The sequence below is a fragment of the Pseudophryne corroboree genome, chromosome 2 (assembly GCF_028390025.1).
Source record: "Pseudophryne corroboree isolate aPseCor3 chromosome 2, aPseCor3.hap2, whole genome shotgun sequence".
Classification (NCBI taxonomy): domain Eukaryota; kingdom Metazoa; phylum Chordata; class Amphibia; order Anura; family Myobatrachidae; genus Pseudophryne; species Pseudophryne corroboree.
The window spans coordinates 105,564,134-105,577,328 of NC_086445.1; the positions used below are offsets into that span (position 1 = coordinate 105,564,134).

The window sequence follows — 13,195 nt, forward strand, 5'->3', positions numbered from 1 at the left end:
TTGGCCAACTATTAGGTAGGACATAGCCTGGACACAACATGAATACTAATATCCTGGGCCTAATGTACATATATATAGATTTGATTGACAGGAGGGAAAAGGGGTTGCAGCTCCTAGATCTTTTTCTTCTGTTTGCCCCTCACCAAGCACCAGCCTCTACTCCATTCCCGTGCTGCTCCCCCTCCCCAACTTGTCACGGAGCACAGCGGGGGCCCTTTAAAAATTTGCTATGGGGCCCACAAAGGTCTAGTTATGCCCCTGACACCTAGCATAGGGCTGGTGAAAGTTACAATGGTGAGACCAATGGTGGCGTTTAAGGATGCACAAAGCATGATTGCATCATCTGTAAGCACTGAAAGTGGGCATCTCTGTCCTTGTATACTGTATTTGGATGCACAGATGTATACTAGGAAAGAGCCCTGCAGAATCATTAGCATAAGGCACAGATGCAACAACAGCATAAGACCCTGTGAGAAGGAATCCCGCCCCTTCAACAGACTCCACCCCCACAACAGACCTTGGCCCCCATTAGGGCTGTTTCCATAAATTTCCCGGGCTGGTTTTCCATTCCAATACTCCTCTGGTGAGATTTATGAAAGTGTGGCGATAAAGTGGAGGGAAATAAAGCAACAACCAATCAGCTCCTAACAGTCTTTTTTCAAACACAGCGTGTAAAATGGCAGGTACAGTCAGAGCTGATTATTTGGTACTTTATTGCTCTCCACTTTATTTCTCCAAGCTTTGATAACTCTCCCCCTTATTCAAGTGCTCAACCACTTCCCCTCACATAACTCTGTTACTGTACTTCTAAGTTTAGTAGCTTTAACTCCCGAAAAACAAGCACACATTCCAATAGTTAAATGTCACTGAAATAACTATATCTTAGGCAAATTTTAACTCAAGTTGAAAATGAAAAGTGCAATTCATTAATAATGAAGGTTTTGAATTAAGTTACTTCTAGAGAACATGATACTGATGTCCATCGCATAGACACCTGTTTGAAATGCGACTCTTCAGACACTAGAACCTGAGTTATCTATATACTGGTAACCTGGTAAGTTCACTGCACTGTTCACTGTTTCATAGAAATGGACCACAGTTTGTATATCTAAACCTTAAACCTGTGGTTCCCAAACTTTCTTGAATCACTTCACCCTAGAGCAGGGCTGGCCAAACCGGTCCTCGAGATCTACCAACAGTGCATGTTTTCCAGGCCTCCTGGAGATCTGTAGAACTGTCAGTTAGGAATGAATGCAGCACATCTTAATTAGTAATGACTACACCTGTGCACCAGCTAGGTAGTCTGGAAAATGTGAACTGTTGGTAGATCTCGAGGACCGGTTTGGCCAGCCCTGCCGTAGAGTATCAGCAAAGTTTTCCTGGCACCACTAGGATAAAAGTTTTTAATTGATACATTTGGGGGAAAAAAATATTAAATTAAGTAAATTGTGTCTACCTGTCATCTTTATGTTTTGTTTTGTTATGTTATGGTATACAGTTTCAATTGGCGTTTCTATAATGGATGAAACCCATTATTTTAATACTTACTTTACCATTCCAGAGTCCAGCGGCGGGTGCTGCAGTCGCTGCAAAAATTGCAGACAAAATGGCTGCCGCGCTTGCACAGTAATCAAGTTGGTATCTGGAACATTTATTTATTTTATTTTATTAACAGTTTCTTATATAGCGCAGCATATTCCGTCTCTGGAACATGGTGGGCGCCATGGTTCCAGAGACTTGCGCATGTACAGTAGACAATGCCACAATACAATGTACAAGTAGCACAATGCCAGAGACTACTGCGCCGTACAGAGGAGGGGGCCCACCCGGAGGTGCATGAGTGCCCTCTTTGTTAAACGCCCCTGACAGCTTTGCTTCTGTTTGGCCACACATTTTTTTAATTGGTAGACACTAGCACTTGTTCTGCATGGGCACACAGTTTGGGAACCACTGTCTTAAACAATTGTTCTTATTTTTCCTAATAAGAAAAAGAACCATGGCAAATATATTTATTGTGATATGCCAAACGGAAGTACAGGGAGTTCAAAAAGTCCCTTTGCAGTGAGCAGTGTCTCTGGCTTCAGATCTGCTCTGCAGCCGTGGGGTCCAGAGAGGGGATCAACAATTTAAAGATTTAGTGTAGATAAGTACGTATATAATGAATTATTTTTATATCACATAAATGTTTAAAGACAACTGCTTTGTCATATTACTTAGCACACTTTTTCTGTGGGGAAACTAACTTAGCACAAAGCAACTTCGGGGGGGGGGATGCAGTAGCAGATTAAGGGGTGAGGACGTCCCTAGGCACAATAGTAATGCCCCCCCTTCCCACCTAATTTTATGCTTTTCATTGATTGGATATAAACATTGTTTGATGATTACCAATTTAATGTAATATTTATTTACTTTTTAAAAAGCCACTATGAATTTTTTTTTATTTCTTTAATTTAGGTATACATATTTACTAAGTAGGACAGCTTACAGGGGCAGTATGTATGGGTTCCGGTATGAAAGATAGATAGTGTCTAGTTAGACAGTCAATAGATAGACACCATATGTTAGACAGACATTAGGTCGACAGGGTCGAAAGGTCGACATGAAAAAGTTTGACAGGACAAAAGGTCGACAGTTCAAAAGGTCGACAGGTCAAAAGGTCGACAGGGTCAAAAGGTCGACATAAAAAGGGTAGACACCATGTTTTTTGCATTTTTGTGGTTTGTGTGGATAGTTTTATCATCTGGGACCCCCAATTGTAGAAAGGCATACGCTCGCCACAAGGTTTATAACCAACTCTATGCCGACATGGATAGAGAAAGTATGAAATAGTCCAAAAACATGTTACATAAAAAAACATTTGTCTATCTTTTTTACGTTCACCATTTTCATGTCGACCTTTTGACCATGTCGACCTTTTGACATGTCGACGTTTTGACCATGTTGACCTTTTGACCATGTCGACCTAATGTCTGTCTAACATATGGTGTCTATTGACTGTCTAACTAGACACTGTCTATCTATCAAACGGATACCGTATGTATATGTCCTACCCATTTACACTCCATTCAGGATGGCATTATGGTGGTCATTCCTAGTTGTCTGCTCGCTAGCAGTTTTTAGCAGCCGTGCAAACGCTATGCCGCCTCCCACTGGGAGTGTATTTTAGCTTAGCAGAAGTGCGAACAAAAGGATCGCAGAGCGGCGGAAAAGTTTTTATGTGCAGTTTTAGAGTAGCTCAATACCTACTCAGCGCTTGCGATGACTTCAGACTGTTCAATTCCTGGTTTGACGTCACAACAAGCCCTGCGTTCGCCCAGCCGCGCCTGCGTTTTTCCTGGCACGCCTGCGTTTTTTGGAACACTTCCTGAAAACGATCACTTGCCACCCAGAAACGCCCACTTCATGTCAATCACTCTGCGGCCAGCAGTGCGACTGAAAAGCTTTGCTTGACCCTGTGTGAAATTATATCGTTCGTTGTATTGCATTGCGCCACATACGCATGCGCAGAAGTGCCGTTTTTTTGCCTCATCACTGCACAGCGAACGAATGCAGCTAACGATCAACTCGGAATGACCACCATGGTACAATGCAGTGGAAATATTTTGCAGCTACAGGTACATTTCAGACTGACAGTACCAACACAAGCATCCAATTGCTCCTCCACTCCCCTGCAAGTGTCACCCGTAGGCATTGCCTAATGGGAAATTCTTCAGTGGCAGGGGTGACTTTTGAACTCACAGCTGTATCACTTCACAAGTTTAAACAGTAACAACTCTCAGAGAGACACTGCTTACAGGAAAGCAGCACATCCCTGCCTCACTATGACGCACACTTCTGACAGAAAAAAAATCCCAGAATATAAAATTTACCACATAGCTCAAATAATTTCACATCAGCCTCATCACACATGACTTGTACAATGATGATCCATTAAAAAAAATTGAACAAGACTTCCCTAAGCAGCCACTTCAGAATCTGCAAACATCTGTGTTACCTACATTATCTCCACACAGGGACTATTTTGTGACAACAGGGACCTTGGGTGGTTGAACGTATATCAGAGAATGACTGCACACGCAAGAGTGATATACCTATTAGATATACTCTCTCTCTCTCTCTCTCTATATATATATATATATATATATATATGAGAGAGAATGGCACTCCCAGAGCAATTGATAATAAATCAGCCGGTGCCCTCACATGTAAAACTTGTAGTAGAATGGAGGTGCGGCACTCACAGCATAAATAACGGACATTCAATGGTCACGTATCTTTATAAAAACCTGTGATATCGGAAACCAGGCAATTATGTATATTTTTAAAATGTAAGGATAAAGAATGGGTATCTAGCCCCTTCTTTATATTTCTTATATGCTCCCCTATTCGTACTTTGTAAAATAAATTACATTTGCATCTGACCGCATACACAATATTTTTTGTATCACATGTTATAAAATCAGTAATATCAATATCCACATTATTAATGGAGATCTTAGTGATTTTGCTTTGTCCTTCACTTTTAATGTTTTTGCAGCCAATGCAGCTTCCGCATCTAAAAAAACCTTTGGATGTAATCCTTGGTCCAGATGGTACAGAAGGGAGAGCACTGGAAACAAGTTTATTTTTTAAATTGGGTGCCCTACGATATATATGTACTGGTTGTACCGGTACCAGGGATCCAATAATTGGATCTCTTTTTATAGGGTGAATAGACACGATATCGGATGGCATAAAGATACCCTTTATATGCATATATCCATCTATCACTGAGTGAGTGGGGTACGCTGGACCTGGATATCTATATCTGATCAGCCAAAGACTTGTTTTCTGATTTATTTATTGTTGTGAAATACTACACATTGGTTGTTCATTTTTTTCTGTTTCATATCGAAATTATACAAGTCGCATTCTACTCATCTGGAAGGTTGGACAGAGACATCTGAGCCTGCATATTCAATCAGGAACGTATAAAAAATATTTTTTTCCTTCCCTTTTTTGTTTGCGCTGTGTGTACTAAGAAGGTTCATATTTTGTTGTATCTATTCTTGTCTTTAAATGTGGTGACATTTATTTTGAACCATCAGGTACTATAGCTGCATTGCGCCACTTGAGGCACTTTCCTATTTTTCTCTGTTTCATTACGTATCTTTATAAAGCCTGACGACAGTGCTGGGGCACTGAAACGTTACTAAAGATACGTGACAGCTGAATATCCGTTATTTATACCGTGAGTGCCGCACCTCCATTCTAGTGTGTGTGTGTGTGTGTGTGTGTGTGTGTGTGTGTGTGTGTGTGTGTGTGTGTGTGTGTGTGTGTGTGTGTGTGTGTGTGATGGTTAGCATTACTGCATTACTCACAGTACTGAGGTCATGGGTTAAATTTACTAAGATGGAAGTTCTATTTAAGATGGGATGTTGCCCATAGCAACCAATCAGATTTTACTTCTCATGTATCTAGCACCTTCTAGAAGATATTACCTGGAATCTGATTGGTTGCTACGGGCAACATCCCATCTTAAATAGAATTTCTATCTTAGTAAATTTACCCCCATGTCTCTAACTGTGTGGAGTTTGTATATTCTCCCCGTACTTGCGTGGGTTTCCTCCGGGTACTCCGGTTTCCTCCCACAATCCAAAAATATACTGGTAGGTTAATTGGCTCCCAAGAAAATAAACCCTAGCGTGAAAGTGACTGCATGTATATGAGATAGGGAATATAGATTGTAAGCTCCACTGGGGCAGGGACTGATGTGAATGGGCAAATGTTCTCTGTAAAGCGTTGCAGAATATGTGTGTGCTATAATAAATAACTGATAATAAATAAATAATAATTGTGTGTGTCTCGGTAATATCATAAAAACAATACATTATTTTCCTAAAAGGCAAATATGTCCAGCCAAAACTAACATAGCTTCAGAGGCTCATTTACTGACAACTATTACCCAATGGGGAATGCTGAACACCTGTCACAGCATTAAAGTTGTATACGAGGTATAATATATTGTACTTTATAGAGTGAGCACTGTCATTTCACAGATTCTGCATTCATTGTTCCCTATTGTCCATTATTTTCCAGCAAGGAAACCTCAAAGTGCTTCTTTTCCTTGCTGGAACACAAATGCTATGCCACACTATATGTATGCCGCAAGAGGTTTGTTTTACACAGAATGATGCCCCTTACCCACTGGCACAACAATATTGCTTTACTAGCATTTTGTAAGTTACATAAAATAGGTATAGGTATGGAACCTGCTAGTTCTATTTACTCCATACTCGTTTGCGCCAGCAGGCGGGGGCAGCATTAGCACTGCAGCCGCTTCAAGGTTTGATATACAGTACATGGACTTAATTCAGAGCCGATCGTAGATGTGCGTAAAAAAGCACATCTATGATGAAAAAACGCTCACTTGCATGGGGACGTCCAGCACAGGGATAGTCTGCACCGAATGCCAGCCCCCCCCCCCCCCCCTGCACATGTGCAATAGCATTGCATGGCGGCAATGCTTTTGCACCTGACTGACAAGTAGCTCCCTGCTTATGCAGCCTAGATGCATAGGCATGGCGGCGATGCTTTCGCACACGACAAGTAGCTCCCTGCCTATGCTGCCTAGCATGGCTGATACCCACCATGTTTTGGGTCACAGCAGCTGCGTGTGACATCACGCAGCCGCTGTGGCCCGCCCCAGCAATGGTTCGGACATGCCTGCATTGTACGGACCACTCCCCCCCAACTGTGTTCAAATGATGCTAGCACGCCCCCTCCAGCCCTGCGAACGCCTCTGCCTGTCAATCAGGCAGAGGCAATCGCACCAGTGAGATGCTTTCACGTGCGCACACCACATAGGGCTTCAGGGTGCGGTCGCTGCAGGATCGGCTCTGAATTAGGCCCTTAATTCGGGTCCAGCGCAAGTGAACGCAAGCCGGTTCCATTATTCCGCACTGCAAGTACAAGCTCTGGCTTTCTTAATGCCACACGTAACCGGTTGGAAACAGATAAAGTCGGCGCTTCCCCCAATTAAAATGGGACATACTGTATATGAAATCCATAGATAGATAGATAGATAGATAGATAGATAGATAGATAGATAGATAGATAGCAGGGCCGTTTCTTGGGGCAGGCGACGCAGCCCCGCCACTCCGCAAAACTCCCCCCCCCCCGAGCGGAGTACAGAGGGGGATCCAAGTTAGGAAGAGGGAAAGGCCGGCACGAGGAGCCACTGGTGAGGCGTGCCGAAGAGCGGTAATCGCCTCTATAAGTATTCTCTATCTCTCTCTCTCTCTCTCAATGTGTAAAATGGGGACACCTGCCGTAATGTGTGAAATGGGGACTCTTGCCTGCCGCAGTGTGGGGATTTAATGTATCAAGGGCATTGCGGTGTGTGGCATAATATGGTGCAGGGGGCATTACTGTGTGGGGCTTAATATGGTAGAATTTTTTTTTCCTGTGGTGGTCGTGATCTGTTGGAGCAGGGTCAAAAACTGGATTGTGAGGTAGTCTTTTCAGACGAGGCCATGCCCATTTAAATGAGGCCACACCCATTTAGATGAGGCCACGCCCCCTTGCTGGGCGTGCGCGCAAGTTTTTTTTTATCTAGGTGTGTGTTTTGGGGGGGGGGGGCACATTTTTTTATGTCATGGGGGGGCGCATTTTTAAATCTCGCACTGGGAGCCAAATTGGCTAGAAACAGCCCTGATAGATAGATAGATAGATAGATAGATAGATAGATAGATAGATAGATAGATAGATAGATAGATAGATAAATCCACAGTATGCTGCCACTCTAATTCAACGTGCTCCGGTTCCCATGCAGAGCATAATACACACATCCAAAAAATGATGGCATTTGGAGACAGTGTATATTGATACATTTGTTTGCACCCATACAGACGCAAAGGTGTGAAAGTGGGCAGAGCGCCCGAGACTGCTACATTGTCCCTCTGATTGGGAGCGGGGGCGCGCATGTGTTGTTCTCAGCCTGGGAAAGCGCGCCCCCGTGCAGGGAAGCAGCTAGGGGACTCACACAGTCACTGACAGCAGCCGCTTGATCATGGGATCCTGATTCTGAAACAACGGACCCCCACTCGTAGAAGTCACTGCAGGTGAGTGAGAGACCCCCACATAGAAGGCTGTAAGGTAGCAGTATGCATCTCATCACCTCCGTCCATGATCAGCACCTTTGCTGCATTCCTATTGTGGTGCATCCAGTCTGTAGGCATAGTAACAAGGGCTTGCTGTGCCCAATCCTGGGATATTTATGTGACCAGCACACATGCTGCATGATAAAATAGAACAACGCAGGGACTGATGATATGTGGTCTTATGCTGTCCATTTCTGGATTAAAAAGGGGTTAATATTAGACCATCTCCCCCCCATCCCCCTCTTGGTAGTGCAATTAATTCGTGCAAACTGTGCAATCACCTGCCTTGTAGCATCTAATGGTGCCGACTTGTTAATTAGGTGGTGATGTGTTTTATATATTTATATAATATATATATATATATATATATATATATATATATATATATATATATTCTGGGATGGCTGTGTGAAGACCTAATAAAATAGAATCCATATTGCAGCAATGTATTATTGGCAGCACCTACCAATGGAACGGACTTGCTTTTGTGAAATCATCTAGGGCACCCATTTATTATAGATGTCTCCTGTGTGCTGCTGCGCCGTTTTAAATGCCTGCTAGACAATAGGTGATTTTCGTTTGTTGCATGGCTAAAGGGTATTATTGATTCCATGGATTGGCTTTGTGACATACAGATGTTAAAATGCCACCAGCGATCTACCTACCTCTGTGCTTACAGTATCTTGTACATAGCTCTTTATTTGGCAATTTCCCCCACATCATAGTTCTAGTTAAAGGAATTCTGCTTTTTATCTTTACTAATTGTAATCTGTAGCCGGTGAGATTTTATGCAATGTGTGTTTTCTAAGGGAACCTTTTATGTACACTTCTAATACTCCTACTAGATTAATTATTCTGTATTGGCAATTAGTTTGGCATGTTGTCTAAATCACTGGCTACGGAAACCTAATGAAATTTGTGGTTTAACCCCCGATGATTAATTACTAATAAGAGCTGATACATCATTATAACTACATATTAATGTGTCCCCCACTGTTCTACTCGCAAACAAATAATTCCATCCAGCAAATAACAAATTGTGTGTTCTATCAGAGCTATTGGTGCTACACAAGCATACCCTCCAACTGTACCTTTTTAATAGGTACAGTACATTTTTTTATGGTCTGTACCGATTTTTGTCTCTCCAAACTTCCATTGAAAGTATAGGAAAAGGGCCCTTTACCCGTGACAACGCCCCCTTTTCTAATTTGTACACAAGTCTTTCCTGAGTGTTTGGGATGAAACGTACACTTTACTTTCCTACATTAGACTTGTGATGTCAGTTCTGGTTCATGCTGTACATAGGTGGTCATCCCGAGTTGTTCGCTCGCTAGCAGTTTTTAGCAGCCGTGCAAAAGCTATACCGCCTCCCATTGGGAATGTATTTTAGCTTAGCAGAAGTGCGAACGAAAGGATCGCAGAGCGGCGGCAAAGTTTTTTTTGTGCAGTTTTAAAGTAGCTCAATACCTACTCAGCGCTTGCGATCACTTCAGACTGTTCAGTTCCTGTTTTGATGTCACAAACACGCCCTGCGTTCGCCCAGCCACGCCTGTGTTTTTACTGGCACGCCTGCATTTTTCCGAACACTCCCTGAAAACGGTCAGTTGACACCCAGAAACGCCCACTTCATGTCAATCACTCTGCGGACAGCAGTGCGACTGAAGAGCTTCGCTAGACTCTGTGTGAAACTACATCGTTCGTTATAATAGTACGACGCGCGTGCGCATTGCGCCGCATACGCATGTGCAGAAGTGACGTTTTTTGGCCTCATCGCTGCACAGCGAACGAATGCAGCTAGCGATCAACTCGGAATGACCACCATAGACTACCTTAGAAGCACTTGTATCACATACCCTCCAGCTGCACCTTTTTGGCAGGTACAGTACCTTTTTTTATGGTCTGGACTGATTTCTGGCTCTCCAAACTTCCATTTAAAGTATAGCAAAAGGGATGTGACCACGCCCCCTTTACCAGTGGCCACGCCCCTTTCCTAATATGTACCGATTTTCATGTTTAAAATGTTGGAGGGTATGGTATCATGGTTGCCTGTTTTTGCTCCATCAGAAAAGAGTAATGAACAGTAGAAAAATGTGCCACCCCTAACATACAAAGAGACCCATATCATGTCCCATGCCAGCGGTTTTAGACCTGACCCCCTTTGTTCATCCCTGGTGCTTCTGTGATCTGGTTTTGATACCATTTACAGTTCTGCAAGTAGTGAGTCAGTAAAAGTGCTCCACCTGACACTTCCAGGAGCTACAGGCAGGTGTCCCAATGATTTATTTTGGAATAAGGCATCAACAAAATGAAACCGCAAGAATTAAAACTGCTCCAACAAGCCTGCAATAGACCCTCATTTTCTAGTCAAGTAGTTTTACTGTAAATATCAAGTATGGTTTCCTAAAAAACATTTCTTGAACAAAATAATGGGGTAATTGTTCAGGGGACAGGTGTGAGTCTCCTCTCCCACAGTGCACTTTAAATGTTTTCAAACCTACTACCCCCTAGAAGTTGTTCAAGTTCATCTCTCCCCCTCCCCCTCTCTTCCCCTCTTCTACCTTCTTTTCCTTACTTTTTTTCTTCCCTCTGGTATTTCTTCCCTTCACACCCCTTCCCCCTCACCCAACTCTCTCTCTCTCTCTCTCTCTCTCTCTTTTTAATCCAGGTATTTTGTACCTGCAACATTGTTTTGCTTTTGATGATAATGATTTATTTTTCTATCCCTAGTAATTTGATTCCAGCCCCCGTGCTCGGGATCATAGTGACTCTATGGCCTGTTAAGTCCCATCTATGGGGGGAATATAAAGATGACAAATGATTTTCTTGTTTACAGCGAGATTTAAAACATTGATTTTCTCTAAAGGTAAAAAAAATAGCAGCTCATTATTCTACATTTCCCTGGATAACCTGTCCTCATTTGCAGAGGCCTAGCATGTAGCCATGACACCGGAAGCAAGCTCATGTCATGGCGCCCCCCACATATATATATAACTCCAGCATTAGAACGTTCACCAGAATGCTTGACTCAGAAGTCAAAAAATCACTGACTAAACAAAAAATGATTAGACACAATCTTTCGGCCATTGAGAGGAAGGCACTGTATGAGATTAGAAACAACTCCAGCATTACTGTGAGACCCGCAGACAAGGGGGGAGCAGTTGTAATACTGAACACCACAGATTATGATGCAGAAGTACGGAGACAACTCGCTGATGCAGGAACTTATAGACTATTACCGGGGGATCCTGGTGTAGTCTTTAAGAAAAGGCTAGATAATGTCCTAGACATGGCATTCACTCAGAACTGGATAGATGAGGATACTATTGCTTTTCTTAAAACAGACTTCCCTATTACTCCTATCCTATACGTGATACCTAAAATACATAAGACTTTGGACAGACCTCCTGGCCGTCCAATAATTTCCGCACGCAATTCACTCTTCTCTAAAGTAGCACAATATGTAGACAGTTTTTTACAAGTCTGTGTTAAGAAGACCAACAGCTATCTAAAAGACACTGAAGACTTTCTAAGATTATTGAATCAACAGACCCATACTGGCCAGAGGATTCTGGTCACTATGGATGTGGCCTCACTATACACGGTGATCCCTCATAACCAAGGTCTAGCCATGACCAAACGAGCACTGACCGCATCACATAGGGGTCAACCCCCGATAGATTTTCTGATGGATCTGTTGGAATTGATTTTGAATTGCAACTATTTCTCCTACGGAGGGCGATACTATCTTCAAACGGCCGGGACAGCGATGGGGAGTAACATAGCCCCGTCGTATGCAAACCTCTTTATGGATGCATATGAGACCACTAACATCATACCGCCGTTTGGAGATAGTATCGCCTTCTATCGAAGATTTATAGACGATGTTTTTCTGATATGGGTGGGTACCCAGGAGGCCCTGGTGAACATGGTTGAGCATCTCAATGCCCTAGATTCCACAATTAGATTTACAATGCACTCCAGTACTGATACTGTGGACTTCCTGGATGTCAGTATTTACACCACCAATGATGGCTATGGTTTCAAATTGTATAGAAAACCGACTGACAGGAACAACCTACTGTCTTTTGACAGTCACCACCCTGGACCATTGAAGCAGAATCTACCAATATCTCAATTCCTAAGGGTCCTCAGAAACAATTCAGATGAAGAAGTAGCTGTCAAGCAACTAGATGAGATGAAAAAAAGATTTGAAAAAAGAGGGTATGACAAAAAGACCATCATGAGATGCCTATACAAAGCCAAAAACATCTATAGGGGAGCCTCACATAAAAAACATAAGAAGGATAATCCATTTGTCATCTCCACAACCTTTAACACAGCAGGTCCGGTTATCCGGAGAGCAGTTAGAAACCTATGGCCAGTGGTCAAAACGGACCCCGTACTCAGGAAAAAATTACCTGACAAACCACTACTCAGTTTCAGACGTGCACACAATCTGAAAGATATACTGATGCAGCCCGACAGGATGGTACAGCAAACATCCAATATGTGGCAGATACCCAAAAAATTAGGGTGCTTCAAATGCATCAACTGCACCACATGCAGAAGCATGACCACGGGCCAGTTTTTCCATCACCCACATACGGGAGAAAAAATAACCATCCGTCATAGATTGACATGTACCTCTGACTATGTGGTATACACCCTGACATGCCCATGTTCCCTGGTATATGTGGGGAAGACGGTTCGTCCATTCCGTGAGAGGATGGCCAACCACCGTCTCTCCATCAGGAATGCAATATCAAGTGGCACCTCGGACAAACCTGTTGGTAGACACTTCTGTGAGGCAAAACACTCTTTGGCATCCTTAAGAAGTATGGTAATAGACAGAGTGGAGGCACCGAGAAGAGGTGGTGACCGAGCAAAATTGCTATTGAAGCGAGAAGCCGCCTGGATATACAGACTGGACACAATAAGACCACGAGGCCTTAATGATGGAATACACTATAGTATCTTTTTATAAAGGATACTCCGTGTTGGTTTACCTCACATCAACCCTCCATGTGGGACTGTTCTGAAACTTTTTTATATAT

The 13,195-nt window shown here is 43.0% G+C and overlaps 2 protein-coding genes across 3 annotated transcripts in view; one reads left to right on the forward strand and one right to left on the reverse strand.

The window, feature by feature from the left end:
• LOC135001480 (hydroperoxide isomerase ALOXE3-like) overlaps positions 1 to 8,312 on the reverse strand; it is a 225,206-nt gene extending 216,894 nt beyond the window's left edge. The window contains exon 1 of the mRNA XM_063951585.1: positions 8,159 to 8,312. The gene's annotated coding sequence lies outside the window, so the exon portion shown is untranslated. The remainder of the gene's footprint in view (positions 1 to 8,158) is intronic.
• The window catches only part of ELMOD1 (ELMO domain containing 1), a 296,287-nt gene continuing 291,015 nt past the window's right edge, over positions 7,924 to 13,195 (forward strand). Inside the window, exon 1 of one of the 2 annotated variants that reach the window (XM_063951584.1) lies at positions 7,924 to 8,102. The gene's annotated coding sequence lies outside the window, so the exon portion shown is untranslated. The remainder of the gene's footprint in view (positions 8,103 to 13,195) is intronic. The other variant, XM_063951582.1, reaches the window with a different exon arrangement.